The sequence below is a fragment of the Mobula hypostoma genome, chromosome 13, assembly GCF_963921235.1.
Source record: "Mobula hypostoma chromosome 13, sMobHyp1.1, whole genome shotgun sequence".
NCBI lineage: Eukaryota > Metazoa > Chordata > Chondrichthyes > Myliobatiformes > Myliobatidae > Mobula > Mobula hypostoma.
The window spans coordinates 8,066,305-8,081,640 of record NC_086109.1 but is presented as its reverse complement, the minus strand read 5'-3'; the positions used below and the strand labels follow the sequence as shown (position 1 = coordinate 8,081,640).

The following is a 15,336-nucleotide window of genomic DNA, read 5'->3' as shown; positions in this document are numbered from 1 at the left end:
CTTCTCACCGTCTCTTGCAAAAATGCCATACCCTTCTCGCAATTCCTCCGTCTCTGCCGCATCTGCTCTCAGGATGAGGCTTTTTATTCTAGGACGAAGGAGATGTCTTCCTTTTTCAAAGAAAGGGGCTTCCCTTCCTCCACTATCAACTCTGCTCTCAAACGCATCTCTCCCATTTCACGCACATCTGCTCTCACCCCATCCTCCCACCACCCCACTAGGAATAGGGTTCCCCTTGTCCTCACCTACCACCCCACCAGGCTCCGGGTCCAACATATAATTCTCCGTAACTTCTGCCACCTCCAAAGGGATCCCACCACTAAGCACATCTTTCCCTCCACCCCCCCCACTTTCCGCAGGGATCACTCCCTACGCGACTCCCTTGTCCATTCGTTCCCCCATCCCTTCCCACCGATCTCCCTCCCGGCACTTATCCTTGTAAGCAGAACAAGTGCTAGACATGCCCTTACACTTCCTCCCTCACCACCATTCAGGGCCCCAGACAGTCCTTCCAGGTGAGGCGACACTTCACCTGTGAGTCGACTGGGGTGATATACTGCGTCCGGTGCTCCTGATGCGGCCTTCTATATATTGGCGAGACCCGACGCAGGCTGTGAGACCGTTTCGTTGAACACCTACGCTCTGTCCGCCAGAGAAAGCAGGATCTCCCAGTGGCCACACATTTTAATTCCACATCCCATTCCCATTCTGTTATGTCTATCCATGACCTCCTCTACTGTAAAGATGAAGCCACACTCAGGTTGGAGGAACAACACCTTATATTCCGTCTGGGTAGCCTCCAACCTGATAGCATGAACATTGACTTCTCTAACTTCCGTTAATGCCCCTCCTCCCCTTCATACCCCATCCCTTATTTAATTAATTTATTATTTTTTTCCCCTTTTTTTCTCTCTTTTTTCCTCCCTCTGTCCCTCTCACTATAACTCCTTGCCTGCTCTCCACCCTCTGGGCTCCACTCCCCCTTTCTTTCTCCCTCGGCTTCCCGTCCCATGATCCTCTCCCTTCTCCAGCCTCGTGTCCCTTTTGCCAATCAACTTTCCAGCTCTTAGCTCCATTCCTCCCCCTCTTGGCTTCTCCCATCATTTCGGACCTTCCCCACCCCTTTCAAATCTCTTACAATCTCTTCTTTCAGTTAGTCCTGACGAAGGGTCTCGGCCCGAAACGTTGACTGTACCTCTTCCTCGAGATGCTGCCTGGCCTGCTGCGTTCACCAGCATTTTGTGCGTGTGTCCCTTTGCTCTACCACACTCCTCAGTGCCCAGCCGTGTACCCTTCAGTACGTTTTTCCATGATATTATTAAATCTTACAATGCTTGCCCGTTCCAGAATCTACAATACAGCACTACAATACAGCAAACAGAACCTCCTGCACAACAGCACGAAGCTTCAGACTTTACAACCTGTCAAGCTGGTGGCATATTTCCAGCAAGCAACAGGAATCCTGAAACATTAATAAAACTGGATTGACTTTAAAACTTCTAAAATACCTCTCTGGCTTTTTCTAAGGCTTGGATTACAATGATCTGAGGGCAGGGTTCAACTGGAAGTTAACGCACAAAGGCCAGCTTGATGCAATTACATACTATGGCACGATCAGGCAGAAAACACCGTAGCATTAGGACAAGGTTAGGGTGATGATTTTACAATTCAAAGGTCAATTCTGCACTGTCTGTAAGGAGTTTGTATGTTCTCCCCTTGACTGCGTGGGTTTCCTACCACAGTCCAAAGATGTACTTTGTTGGTAGATTAATTGGTCACTATGAACTGTCCTGTGATTAGGCTAGGGTAAAATCAGTGTGTGGTACGGCTCAGTGGGCTGGAAGGGGCTGTTCTACGCTGCATCTCCAAATAAAAATATATAAACAAGAGATTCTGCAGATCACACACACACACACACACACACACACACACACAAAATGCAGGTCAGGCAGCATTCATGGAAATGAATAAACAGTTGACATTTCAGGTTGAGAACTTTCATCAGGATTGTAAAGGAAGGGGGAAGATGCTGGAATAAGGAGGTGGGCGGGATAGGGGAAGAAGGAGAAAGGGTCAGCTGGATCCACAAGCTATCCTGTTCTCCAAAGAAAATACTGAAATTCTACACAAAGTTGCAATCCCGTAGGATTATGGATTTTTGCTTTAAACAAGGCATCACAACTTGAGCGGTGTCAGAATCACGTTTAACATCACCAGCATATGTCGTGAAGTATGTCATCTTTGTGGCAGCAGTGCAATACATAAAAGAATAAATAAGTATACATTATATATAAAAATAATAGTTAAATTAGTGTAAAATAAAAATAAAAATTGATTTGGGGTTCAACGTCCATTCAGAGATCAGATAGCAGAGGGGAAGAAGCTGTCCTGAGTTGTGGAGTACGTGCCTTGGTAATGGGTGTTTGGTGATATCTGGAAGATTGCAATAAACCCAAGAAGTTTTAACTGGATGCAAATTGGGACATTGCGCTCAGATGATCTAGCACACTTACAAGAAGCACGTTATGAATCTGCTGAAAGACAGAAATAGATGCAGGAGAAGGTCATTCCTCCCCAGGAGACCTGCTTCACCGTTTTCAGACCAGAGCCGACCCATGCACATCACTAGTCCAATCAAACTCCCATATCCCTGGATTCCTTTTAGTGTCCCAATGATAGAAATATGCCCTTGCCAGAATTATGTTGCACAAAAAACATACCTCCAGATCCTTGCGCTATCTCTACCAAAATGACCAAACTACTCTTCATTGAGAACCACCTGGACCTAGTAAAGTGGCCTCTGTGTGCATGTTCATGGTCTTCTGCTGGTGTAACCCATCCAGATCAAGGTTCAATGTACTGCGCATTCAGAGACGCTCTCCTGCACACCACTGTTATCTGAGTTACTGTCACCTTCCTCTCAGCTTGAAGCAGCCTGGTCATTCTCCTCCAACCTCTCTCAACAAGAACCGTCAGTGGATTTTTTATTTTCTGTTTTTCACACCATTCTCTTTAAACTCTAGAGACTGCTGTACGTGAAAATCCCAGGAGATCGGCATTTTCTAAGACACGCAAACCACCCCATCTGGCACCAACAATCATTCCACAGTCAAAGTCACTTAATCACATTTCTTCCCCATTCTGATGTTTGGTCTGAACAGCAACTGAACCTCTTGGAAAATGTTTGCATGCTTTTACGCATTGTGTTGCTGCCACGCTGATTGGCTGATTAGTTATCTGTATTAATGAGCAGGTATACCTAATAAAGTTACCACTGAGTGTACATATCTTCAGGTTCTGCTCCTCATCTTAATGTTGAATGCAACATTCGTTCTCATGTTTCTATCCCACAAGCACTGTCCAGATCTACTAGCCTTCCAAAAATAGCAACATCTTTCCTCGCGGAAGCCCTTTTCCTCCAAAAGCTTCAAGATGCCTTCATCTCCTGAAATGCATGCCAATATTCTTCCTGGAATTCTACAGTTCAGTGAGGTCCCTCTCCAGACCACAATGGTGAGTAAGCTCTTTCTGAAGTCCCCAACTCCGGTGACAGACACAAGCCAACCTTTCTCGTGTTCCCCCTGCCACAGGCAGCGCGGTAACATAATAATTAGTGGAATCCTTTACGGTACCAGTGATCACCAATGGTGGTTCAATTCCCACCACTGCTTGTAACGAGTTCGTAAGTTCTCCCCATGACAATCTGATTGCTGTTCGCTTCATCACTGTCTATTTTGTACATCTGTACTTTGGTGCAAATGAGGGAATATATGCTTGGCAAACATCTTAATCAGCTCCCAAGGATGAGGGATATATTGGTTGGAATCAGAGAGACACATAACAGGATAAAAGGCCCCTTGGCCCAACAACCACCCCCGAGATTAACCCTATATCAACTCCTTTATCTTCCCTGCATCCTTTCACTTGCCTACACAAGGGGTAGTTTATTCTTTAGAGATGCAGCAGGGTAAAAGGCCCTTCCTGCCCACCGAGCCCCTGCCACCCAATTACACACACACGCAACCAATTAAGCAGTTTGTCACTAATTCTAACTTTGTCCTTCGTAAATGGCAGGAAGCTGAAGCACCCCGAGGAACCCCAGGCAGTCACGTGTAGAAAGCACAAACTCCTTACAGAATGAACCTCGGCTGATGGTGCCACAATAGCATTACGCTGCCGTGAAGACGCACAATTAGCCTACCAGTCCGCAAACCTTTGCAACGTGGGTGTGGCAGTGAGGAACTTGCAAACTTCACACAGACAGCTCCTACTTGGGCATTTGCAAGAAAAGGTTGGATAAGGTTGATATTCAATTCAGGGAGGGTGTCTGGTCAAAATGAACAAAACTAAGTCATGTGGAAAACAAAGGCTTGAAGATGCAAATCTCCGGAGGTAAATGGATCGACCCCAAGGTTCAGAATCAGAATCAGGTTTATTATCATTGACTTTCAAGACCATAGGAGCAGAATTAGGCTACTTGGCCCATTAAGTCTAGCACACAGCCCTCCAGTTTTCTATCACCCATGTGCCCATCTCTTAAACGTCCCGAATGTACTTGGCACCTACTTTAAGATAAGTCCATAAAATATAGGAACAGAATATGGTCATTTGGTTTGAGCCTGCTCCACCATTTCATCAGGGCTGATCCATTCTCCCTCTCAAATTCAATCTCCAGCCTTCTCCTCTTACCCCTTCATGCCCTGACTAATAAAAAGTCTATTAACCTCTGCCTTAAATATACACAATGACTTGGCCTCCACAGCCACCTGTGGCAACGAATTCCACAGAAATGTTGTGAAATTTGTTGTTTTGCAGCATCAGTGCAGGTGTTATAGATCAAAAGTTACTACAACTTACCTTTTTTATATACATAAAACAGTGAGGTAGTGTTCATAAATTCACAGTCCATTCATAAATCTGATTACAGAGGGGAAGAAAATGTTCCTAAAACATTGAGTGTATCCCCCTCAGGCTGTCGTACCTTGTCCCTTATGGTAGCAATAAGATGGCACGTCCTGGATGACAGATCAGAGCAGAGGAATGTCCAGGAAAAGTTCTTGGGCAAGAGCATTTGACTATCTGGGCAAACATGCAAGTGCCAACACATGCACACCTCGGTTTGCCATCAGGAGCTGCTTCCCTATGGTCTATAATTTGACTTATTCCTGACAGTTCGTTTCAGTCCACACTTAGTTAATCTCACTTCTGCTATCACACTCAAATGAGAGCTCTCACATACTGAACGCCATTATCTCCAAGAGCAGAAGTGTTGAAAGCCGCTCAAAATGTAAAACAATTGCTGGCATTGTTAGTACAATTGAGACGCTGAGCTTTGAATGACAATAAGCAGAGATAGCAGGCACAAGATTGGGAACATCTTAGTCAGACACCAGACGAGCTCTTGAGAAGTCAGCAATCTTTATTTACAAGTCCTGAGACTACAAAATTGGTCCCACACTTGCCACTGGGGAATTACTGCAATCACATAATTAAGAAGTGTGAGAAAATGAGCTTGACTTTTTAAAAAATAGTTCATACCAAAGAAACTTCACCAAATGAAGACAAGAGAACGCAGACACGAGAAAAATCTGCAGGTGCTGGAGGTCCAAAACAACACAAACACACACAAAATGCTGGAGGAACTCAGTAGATCAGGCAGCATCTATGGAAATGAATGAACAGCCCACATGTCCAGCTGAGACCCTTCATCAGAACTGAGGGGGAAGAGGTGAGATGCCCGAATTAAAAGTTGACGGGGAGGGCAAGGTGGCTAGCTGGAAGGTAATAGGGGAAGGCTGATGGGTGGGGAAGGTCACGGGCTGAAGAAGAATCTGATAGGGGAGTGGACAACAGAAAGGGAAAGAGGAGGGCACAGGCAGGTGAGTAGTAGTAAAAGGTCAGAGTGGGGAATAGAGGAAAGGGGAGGGAATTTTTGTTCAGCAGAAGGAGAAATGGGTATTCATGCCACCAGGTTGGAGGCTACCCAGGCCGAATGCAAGGTGTTGCTCACCCTGAACTCTGGAGCAACAAACAATCTGTTGGAGGACAATCATAAGCAAGAGAAAATCTCCAGACACTGGAAATCCAAACAGCACACAGAAAATGCTGGATGAACTCGGCAGGCCAGTCAGCATATATGGAATAGAGTAAAAAGTCGACGTTTTGGGCCAAGACCCTTCATCAGGACTCTATGGTTAGAGGAACTCAGCAGGTTGAGCAGCACTTGAGGGGTAAAGAACTGAAATGACGACATTTCAGGTGGAAACCTGGGCATTGAACCTCAACTGCCTTTGCTTTAGTTCTTGAGGCGAACATCCTTCATTCCATCCCACTGTAACCTGGTGCATGCAGTCTTGTCTCACTCCTGACCTTCAGGAATGACCATATCCCGACAAAAAAAAATAACCGCACTCAGCACGGTCACCCGAACCTCAGCAGTGAGCCCAATGACTAGGCGCACCTAAGTTGAGCTCCAAAGCTAGTGTTCTAATATTTGAGGTCTAGTGTCTGCTGTTGGCAAGCCTGGAGTTCCAGGGTCATCACTCATTATCATCAGCGAGTCCTGTGGTCGATACCAAAAAAAACAGAGCCCGAAGGTCGGTCAGAAGTCGAGGCCCAATGGTCAAAGCTCTGGGTTTACGGGTCCACTGGAGAAGTTGAAATCCCAATGCCTGGGTAGTCCTCACCGGAGACAGACAGCCTGTTCTGGGGGAACAGAGGCCTATCTGTGTGCGTGTATGTGGATGGGAGGGAGGAACGTACATCAAAGTTGCTGGTGAACGCAGCAGGCCAAGCAGCATCTATAGGAAGAGGTGCAGTCGACGTTTCAGGCCGAGACCCTGTTATTGTTGTTCTTCAGTGTGTTCCCTCATCAGTCCCTGCCATCCAAATACTTATATAACTGGTCCTTTATAAACCTTCCAATAGCTTACCCACTACTGATGTCAGGCTCGTTAGCCTATAATTTCCCAGTTTATACTTAGAGCCTTTCTTAAGCCACAGAACAACTTAAGCTCTCGTCCACTCCTCGAGCATCTCATCCGCGGCTAGAGTAGTTTTAAATATTTCTGCTGGGGCCCCTGCAGTTGCCTCTCACAGGATCCGAAAGAACACACTGTCAGGCCCTGGGAATTTATCCACGAATTTGTTTCAAGACCCAAGAGGACACCTCCTCTGTAATCTGCACACAGTCAGGCCATGGCCTCGGCTCCTGCTTTGCCTCATCTCTTTAGACTCTGTATCTGTTTCCTGAATAAAACACAGTTTACCTCTCACCTGCCAGCTTGTACTCCTTCCCCCCTGCTTCCCGGTGTGGGCGAGGGCCTCGATGCCTTTGCAGAGTTCAGCGTTGCAGGCTCCCGCGGCTGCGCCTCCGACAACAAGTGACAGATTGTCCAAGGACAGTAGCCCTGAAGATTCAACCAAGGGTCACTTGTAAGTAAGTCACAACAAGCCTGGAACCTCGTGTGTTACCAGATCCAGGCCAAGACCTACAGAGATAGAAGCAGGCACTAGCGAGGCATTAGATACAAGTCACAGCTTGAACTTAGGCTAACATCTGCCTACCAAACTCATGCCAGATCAGAGCTGGCCTCGTCCAAACAGCCCATTCATTTCAATGGGAAAGAGCAGCTGCGAAGAGTTAATAAAGCAAATTTGCATTTTGGATTTGAGTTAAGCGTTAAGTTTTGGATTTTTTTCTAAAAATTTAATGGGATGTTTAATTTGGACGACCGCCATTCATTCAAACCCCGACCGCTTTAACGGAGGCCACAACATAACTGGTTGTTCTTGCACTTCTGTGGGGAGAACTTGCCATCAGCACTCAGAATGGTCCATATCGCACCAGAAGCATTTCCCAGGAACTTCAGCTCTTCCAGGATTAGCGGAAGAACGCAGAACATTACAGGGCAGTACTGCTCCACAAAATGCATTTAAACCTACGCCATGATTTGTCTATCGGGGGGCCACGGTCCAAAGGTGGAGACCTGTCTAAGGTGCGTGGAAAAATTTATTTTGCCGTTGTTGCTTGCTGCATGTTGCTTTGCTGAGCATTGTTGGCACTAGAACGTGTGGTGACACTTGCGGCCTGCCCCCACTGTGTTGGTTGTTAACGCGGAGAACACATTTCACTGTATGTTTCTGTGTACATCCAAGATGGCGCCTCAAGACATGGCTCAGCTGTGTTTTTTTTTAAAAAATTGTCCTTTAGATTTGTAGAGATGGTTTGGGGGATAGAGAGGAGAGTTACGTTTCAAGTTAGGGCTTGGGGACAGGGGTATGGGTGAATTAGAGGTCAGGCCAGAGTCTAAGTCTCTGCTCCACTTTCAATAAACATGACTCTCCATTCATTGGTAAATCTAATGTAACCTTTCCCTCCTACACATCCCATAACCCTCCATTCTCCTACACCCATGTGCCCTATTTAAGAGTTCCTTAAATATCCCTGTTGTACCAGCCTCCATCACCCCCAGTACTGCGTTGGAGTGTATGGGGCTGTCCAGGGAAGTGTAGCACCTCTGGAGAAGGGGCCGGTCATGTCTATTCCAGGGCAGCTCACTCACCCAAGGTCCCCGCCGGGCACTCAGGCTCTCACCTCTGGTTCCAAGCAGCTGTTTGCGTGCGAGAGCGGCCACACCGCTTCGACAGGCCGGCTAAACCAGGCGAGGGTAGCTGGCAGGCCCCGTACCCCCGTGAGGTGGGGGCATGCCTGTCGTAGCCTGTGAAGTCGGCTTCGGCGGACGAGATCTACAGTGACATCCAACAATCAGAGCGAAGGGCATGACGAGACACAGTAGTAGTCTCAGTCAACCACCCCAACCAAGGAAGACCAGTTTGTGACAACTACTCATACCGCTGGACTTCCGAGGTCGAGACAGCCACGAGAGAGTCAAGTGACCCCAGTGCAGCGGCTTTTCCACTTTAAAAACTCCCCAGCACGGGTTCCCTGTCGTTATCGGATAAGACTGACAAACACCAAATAAACAATCAGAATCAGCTTTAATATCACCAGCATGCGTCGTGAAATTTGTTAACTTAGCAGCAGTTCAATGCAATACATGATTAATTTTTTCTTCTATTTTATTACAGTAGATCATTACAGTATACATATATTGAATAGATTAAAAATCATGCAAAAAACAGAAAAAATATATATTAAAAAAGTGAGGTAATGTCCAAGGGTTCAATGTCTATTTAGGAATCGGATGGCAGAGAGGAAGAAGCTGTTTCTGAATCGCTGAGTGTACATGTTCAGGCTTCTGTATCTCCTACCTGATGGTAACAGTGAGAAAAGGGTGCTGGAGGTCCTTAATAATGGACGCTGCCTTTCTGAGACACTGTTCCTTGAAGATGTCCTGGGTATTTTGTAGGCTAATACCCAAGATGGAACCGACTAAATTTATAACCTTCTGCAGCTTCCTTGGGTCCTGTGCAGAACACCAGCCCGCCCTCCCCCTGCCCCCCACAATACCAGACAGTGATGCAGCCTGTCAGAATGCTCTCCATGGTACATCTATAGAAGTTTTTGAATGTATTTCTGACATACCAAATCTCTTCAAACTCCTAATGAAGTACAGTCACTGTCTTGCCTTCTTTATAACTGCATTGATATGTTGGGACCAGGTTAGATCCTCAGAGATCTTGACACCCAGGAACTTGAAACTGCTCACTCTCTCCACTTCTGATCCCACTATGAATACTGAGCTGTAGAGACACTTAAAGCGAGTCTGTAGGTTGTGGAATCAGTTCAGAGTTGTGGTGAGTGGAATTATCCACACTGGTACAGGAGCCTGATGGTTGCAATCAGATAGCTAAAAGTGAACCGATAGAGAACTGGGAGCCAGTTCCCTGTGCCAGAGTTACCATACAATGATTAATACAATTCTATCGTGCACAGGAATAAAAAAAACCTCTGAACTCACGGAAAACTTTGTAAAAAAACAACACAAACTGTTGGAGGAACTCGGCAACATCTGCGAAGGCAAAGAGATGGCCAATATCTCGATTTGAGATTCTGCAACAGAACTGACCTCAGCCCAAAACATCAGTGCCTGGAATGCATTGCCAGGGAGATTGGGGGAAGGTAGTTTTAACATACAAGGAGCATTTGATGGCTCTGGGCCCGTATTTGCTGGGAGTTTAGAAGGAGGAATTATTACTTCAGCGTGAGGGTGGCGAATCGGTGGGATTTGTTGTAATGGAGGCCAAGTCTTTGGTGTATTTAAGGTAGAGATCAATAGGTTCATGATTGATAAAGCGGTTACGGGTCACAGAGTGAAGGTCGGAAGATGGGGTTAAGAGAAAAAAAAGACATGATTGAATGGCAGAGTAGACTCGATGGGATGAGTGGCCTAATTCTGGTCTTATGGATGTTGAGGATCTCAGGCATAAGAAAACATTATGGATGATTCTGGGAATGAAAGGGTCATCATACAAGGAACATTTGTTAGCTCTGGGTCTCTACTCGCTGGAGCTTAGAAGGATGGGGGGGTGGGGTTCTCATTTAAGCCTTTTGAATGTTGAAAGGCCTAGATAGAGTAGATGTGGAAAGGATATTTGCCATGGTGGGAGAGTCTAGAACAAGAAGGCAAGCCTCAGGATAGAGGGGCCTCCATTTAATTCAGAAGTGCGGAGAAATTTCTTTAGTCAGATGTGTTTGTGGAATTTATTACCACAGGCAGCTGTGGAGGTCAGGTCACTGGTGTATTTAAGGCAGAACCTGATAGGTTCTTGAGTGGATATGGCATCAAAGGTTACGGGGAGAAGGCTGGGGAGTAGGGCTGAGGAGGAGAAAAAAGGATCAGCTTTGACTGAATGGCAGAGCAGATTCGATGGGCCAAGTGGCCTAATTCTGCTCCCATGTCTTATGTCTAATAGATGGTTGGGTTGGTTATTCTCTGCTCTTGGCAGTTCATTTACAAACATTTTGTCACCTTACGTGGAGACATCATTGTAGTGTGCCCTCCGAATGCTTGGCCTTTATATACTTATTAATCAGCTGATTGGTTGTCACCATGGAAACTCAGTGGTGATGTAGGGAGGAGCTCTCGTCACCGATTGGTTGGGTGGCGAACTCCGTGTATTGTGGTCTGGAATACTGCCCGCATCAGCTCACAAGTGGGATCGAGGTCATCATGTTCACAGAAAGACATGCGTCGGCTTACGCCATGACTTTCACTGATGCCCAGCCACACCACAAGCAAACACTCCAAGCACTGTGGGCATTCAATGTTGGCACTGGAATGCATGGCAACATTTGAACGCTGTCCCCAGCGCATCCTCCATTGTTAACGCAAACACTGTATTTCACCGTATGTTTCCATCTGATTCATTAGTTATATTAAAATCAAGCTTATGAAATCCAACTTGCTAATTTTAAGGAGTTTTATAATCATATTGCAGATTGCAATACAAAAGCTAGGGTAAAAAAATCACTTTGAATCTGCAATTGTATCTTGATTGATCTGAAAGAGAAGAAGTTCTTGTTATCAGCACATGGTCCAGTGTGGTTAAAATTCTACATGACTTGCTGCTATAATTTAAACTTTAACTAATTCACTAATTAATTCTAAATCAATGCACTTATTTTTAAACTGGCCCTCTAAAGCAAACTATCGACAAAGATCAACTCATTCAGAAACACCACTGCTGAGCTTTTAACTAAAACCAGGATGAAGGAGCACATCACTCCCAGCCTAACTTCTCAACATTGGCATTCTGTATCTTTTAAAATTGACTTTAAGTTCTCTTACTTGTTTCTAAAGCTCGTACCGGTCCGGGACCAAAACACATCACAGAATCGCTTTCATTTCAAAAGTCTTGCCCGAGCTCTCGGGTCTTCTCCCGCCAGTCTCTTAAATTTAACCAATCTCCCTTTGTGAACTATGCTCCTACACTGTGAAACTCAATACCTAAAACTACAAGGGATGCTGACTCAGTTGACTAAACTTAAACGCCAGCTCAAACCCCAATTTTTAACTAACATCGTTTTGTCTTTTATTTTCATGTTTGCACTTTATCCCATTGTAAAGCACTTTGAGCTACATCATCTGTATGAAAAGTGCTCCATAAATACTATTATTATTCAGTTATGGTCACACAAGAGACTGCAGATGCTGGAATCTGGAGCAACAAACCATCTGCTGGAGGAACACCATGAGGTGAACAGTATCTGTGGAGGGAAGGGGCACGGGGTACGGGAAAAGGAATGTGGACATTTCAGGTTGGAACCCAATCTCGAGGTTGTATACAGTGTGCACATACTCCGAAACCCTGCAGCAGAACTTTTGGTGAACTTGCAGCCCAAATGGAGATGCTTACTCTTACCCCTCCTCTAACTAATCCCCACAAGAAAACATTCAGCCCGAGAGACAAGTTTAGGGGAGATGTTAGAGGTAGGCGTTTTGTGTTTTTTTAAAAAAAAAATAGTAGTCCCTGGAATGCACTACTGGGGTAAGGGTTGAAGCTGAGACATTAGAGGCATTGAACAGACTCAGATAGGCTCATGGATGAAAGAGATATGGAGAGGTTTGGGACACTCAGGAGAGAAGGGTTTATATTGATCGTGAAGTAGGCAAGGAGGGCGGACAGCATTGTCGGCCAACACTCTGCTGCACTGTTCTATGTTCTATATTCTGGCCTCCAATACTGTCTGTGTGGAGTTTGCACGATCTCCCTATGAATGCATAGGTTTCCCTTGGATACTCCAGTTTCCTCCTACATCCCACACGCTGGTAGGCTAGTCAGCCCTGGGAAAGGCAACCACAAATGAATTAACAAGTTGGTGGTTTGCAAGAAAGCTTAGATTACAGGAAAATAAATGGTGGAGCACGCCTGACGGAATTGCTCCGAGAATCAGCATAGGCTCAATGGGCTGAATAGACTCCTTACATGGTAGATGAAACTCCAAGACGACCACAACCTTGTCGTGGTTTGGAGGCTTGCGTGTCTCAATGACCCGGAGAGCTATTTTGGCTGACGTCAGGGCTTTATGCTTTGGCTCTTGATAGGGTCACCCATGCCAAACAGGTCAAAGGGTAGAGGCCAGACCAGGAGTCATCCACCGCTCCTCCAGGTTCGGGCGTTCAGCTCAGGGCTACCAACCCTGACTGGTCAAACAAAACTGTTACAGAAACAGCAATGAAGAATCCTTTTATATCTGAGTACAATGGTATTCCTGAGTCTCCACTTGGAACTTGCACGACTGACGGTAGTGAAAAGCCGAGAGGAAGCTACTGACATGATGAAAGAAGCCCTGAACACCGCCAGAGATGGAGGACCTTCATTGCTACTCTAAACGGGGGCAGTGTAAGAGGCAGGAAGTACAGGTACATGAAAAATTGGACCAATTCCACTTCTGAGCTGACAAAAGGAATGAAAAACCACAAGGTAATTTTATGATGCCTTCTGCAAATTTAATATCAGATGTAAATATTCCCACTCTGCTCAACATAATGCACCTTTAAACTCTCGACAACCAAAGAACAAACACTGGCAGGTGCAGAGGGATACAACAGTTGTGCAGATGACCATCCACCGACTGGCACATCTGTAACTCAACCGGTACACAACACAAAAGCGACTAGGTACCTATACATAGTGGTTACTGAACTGGCAGAGGAAAACTTGGGACACGTGATCCAGACACCCGCATTCAAATCTTGAACAGCTACGAAATACAAGCTCTAAATTAAATACATCAGGAATGTTCAAGGGTTGTGCAATTTATTTTTATTTTATTTATTAATTTATTTATTGAGATACAGCACGGAATAGGCCCTTCAAGCTATGCCGACCAGCAAGCCCTTAATTTAACTGAAGGCATCCGTTAGTCTTGCGAGACTATGGATCTGCGCCTGCAAAGTCTTCACTCTCCAGGGCGCAGGCCTGGGCAAGGTTGTGTGGAAGACCAGCAGTTGCCCATGCTGCAAGTCTCCCCTCTCCACGACACCGATGTTGTCCAAGGGAAGGGCAAGGGCCGATACAGCTAGACACCGGTGTCGTCACAGAGCAAAGTGTGGTTAAGTGCCCCTTGCTCAAGGACACAACACGCTGCCTCGGCTGGGGCTCGAACCCACGACCTTCAGATTGCTAGTCGAATGCCTTAACCACTTGGCCACGTGCCCACACATTAAGCCCTCAATTTAATCCTAGCCTAATCACGGGACAATTTACAATGACCTATTAACCCACCAAACGATACATCTTTCGACTGTGGGAGGAAACCAGAGCACTTAAACAAAACCCACATGGTCACAGGGAGAAAGTATAAACTCCTTATAGTCAGTGGTGGGAACTGAACCCATCGCTGGTACCGTAAAACACTGTGCTAACCACTACGCCACTGTGCCAGCTCTTAATAAGATCTGCCTCTCATTCTCCAGCATTCCTGGGAATAAAGTCTTTACCTGTTCAACCTTTCTACTGTACAGTAACTAGGGTTGCCAACTGTCCCATATTAGCTGGGACATCCCGTATATTGGGCTAAACTGGTTTGTCCCATAGGGGGGGAAATATGGGACAAGGGCGGTCCCCTAAGTTAGAGCATTCCTATGCAACCGTTCGTAAGTGGAAATGGCGTAAAGCGAAGACGCAATTACTATTAATATATATGGGAAAATTTTTTGAGCATTTCCAGACCCAAAAAATAACCTACCTAATCATACCAAATAACACATAAAACCTAAAATAACACTAACATATAGTAAAAGCAGGAATGATATGATAAATACATAGCATATACAAAGTAGATATAATGTATGTACAGTGTAGTTTCACGTAACAGAATCGGGAAGATTAAGCCAAAACCAATTTGTAGAAAAAAACCCGGCACGTACACGCAAGCGCACAGAGGTGCCCGCGCAAGGCTTCATGGTCATGGTAGTCTTTCTCAGGGTAAACAAAAGTGTCCCGTATTTGACTGCTACTTTTGTCCCTTATTTGGGAGTGAGAAAGTTGGCAACCCTAACAGTAACTTGGGTCCTCTAGTTCTGACAACATCAATGACAGTTGCCAGCCCATCATCTTCTGAGACATCAGACCCACCCAATGTGACAGATAAGTCACAATAGTCTAGAACTGCTGCCAAGACCAACAGGAACAGACAGTGGCAGCCAAGCCAGTGACACACAGATCCCATGAGTGAGAATAATCTCTTCATACAGTGGAAAATTCTCCCAAACAGTGGAATGGATCAAGGATTGAACAGCGTTTTAATTCAGAAGAAAATTAGTGATCTGAAGTTACACAGCAACTAAATTTCCGAGTATGCAGGTATCAACCATCACTCAGGCCTACCCTTTTCTCACTACTGCCATCCAGCAGGAGGTACAGTAG

At 45.6% G+C, this 15,336-nt stretch overlaps 1 protein-coding gene across 6 annotated transcripts in view; it reads right to left on the bottom strand.

The window, feature by feature from the left end:
• The window catches only part of LOC134355399 (plasma membrane calcium-transporting ATPase 1-like), a 357,414-nt gene that overhangs the window by 262,679 nt on the left and 79,399 nt on the right, over positions 1-15,336 (bottom strand). The gene's annotated exons all lie outside the window — the stretch shown is intronic.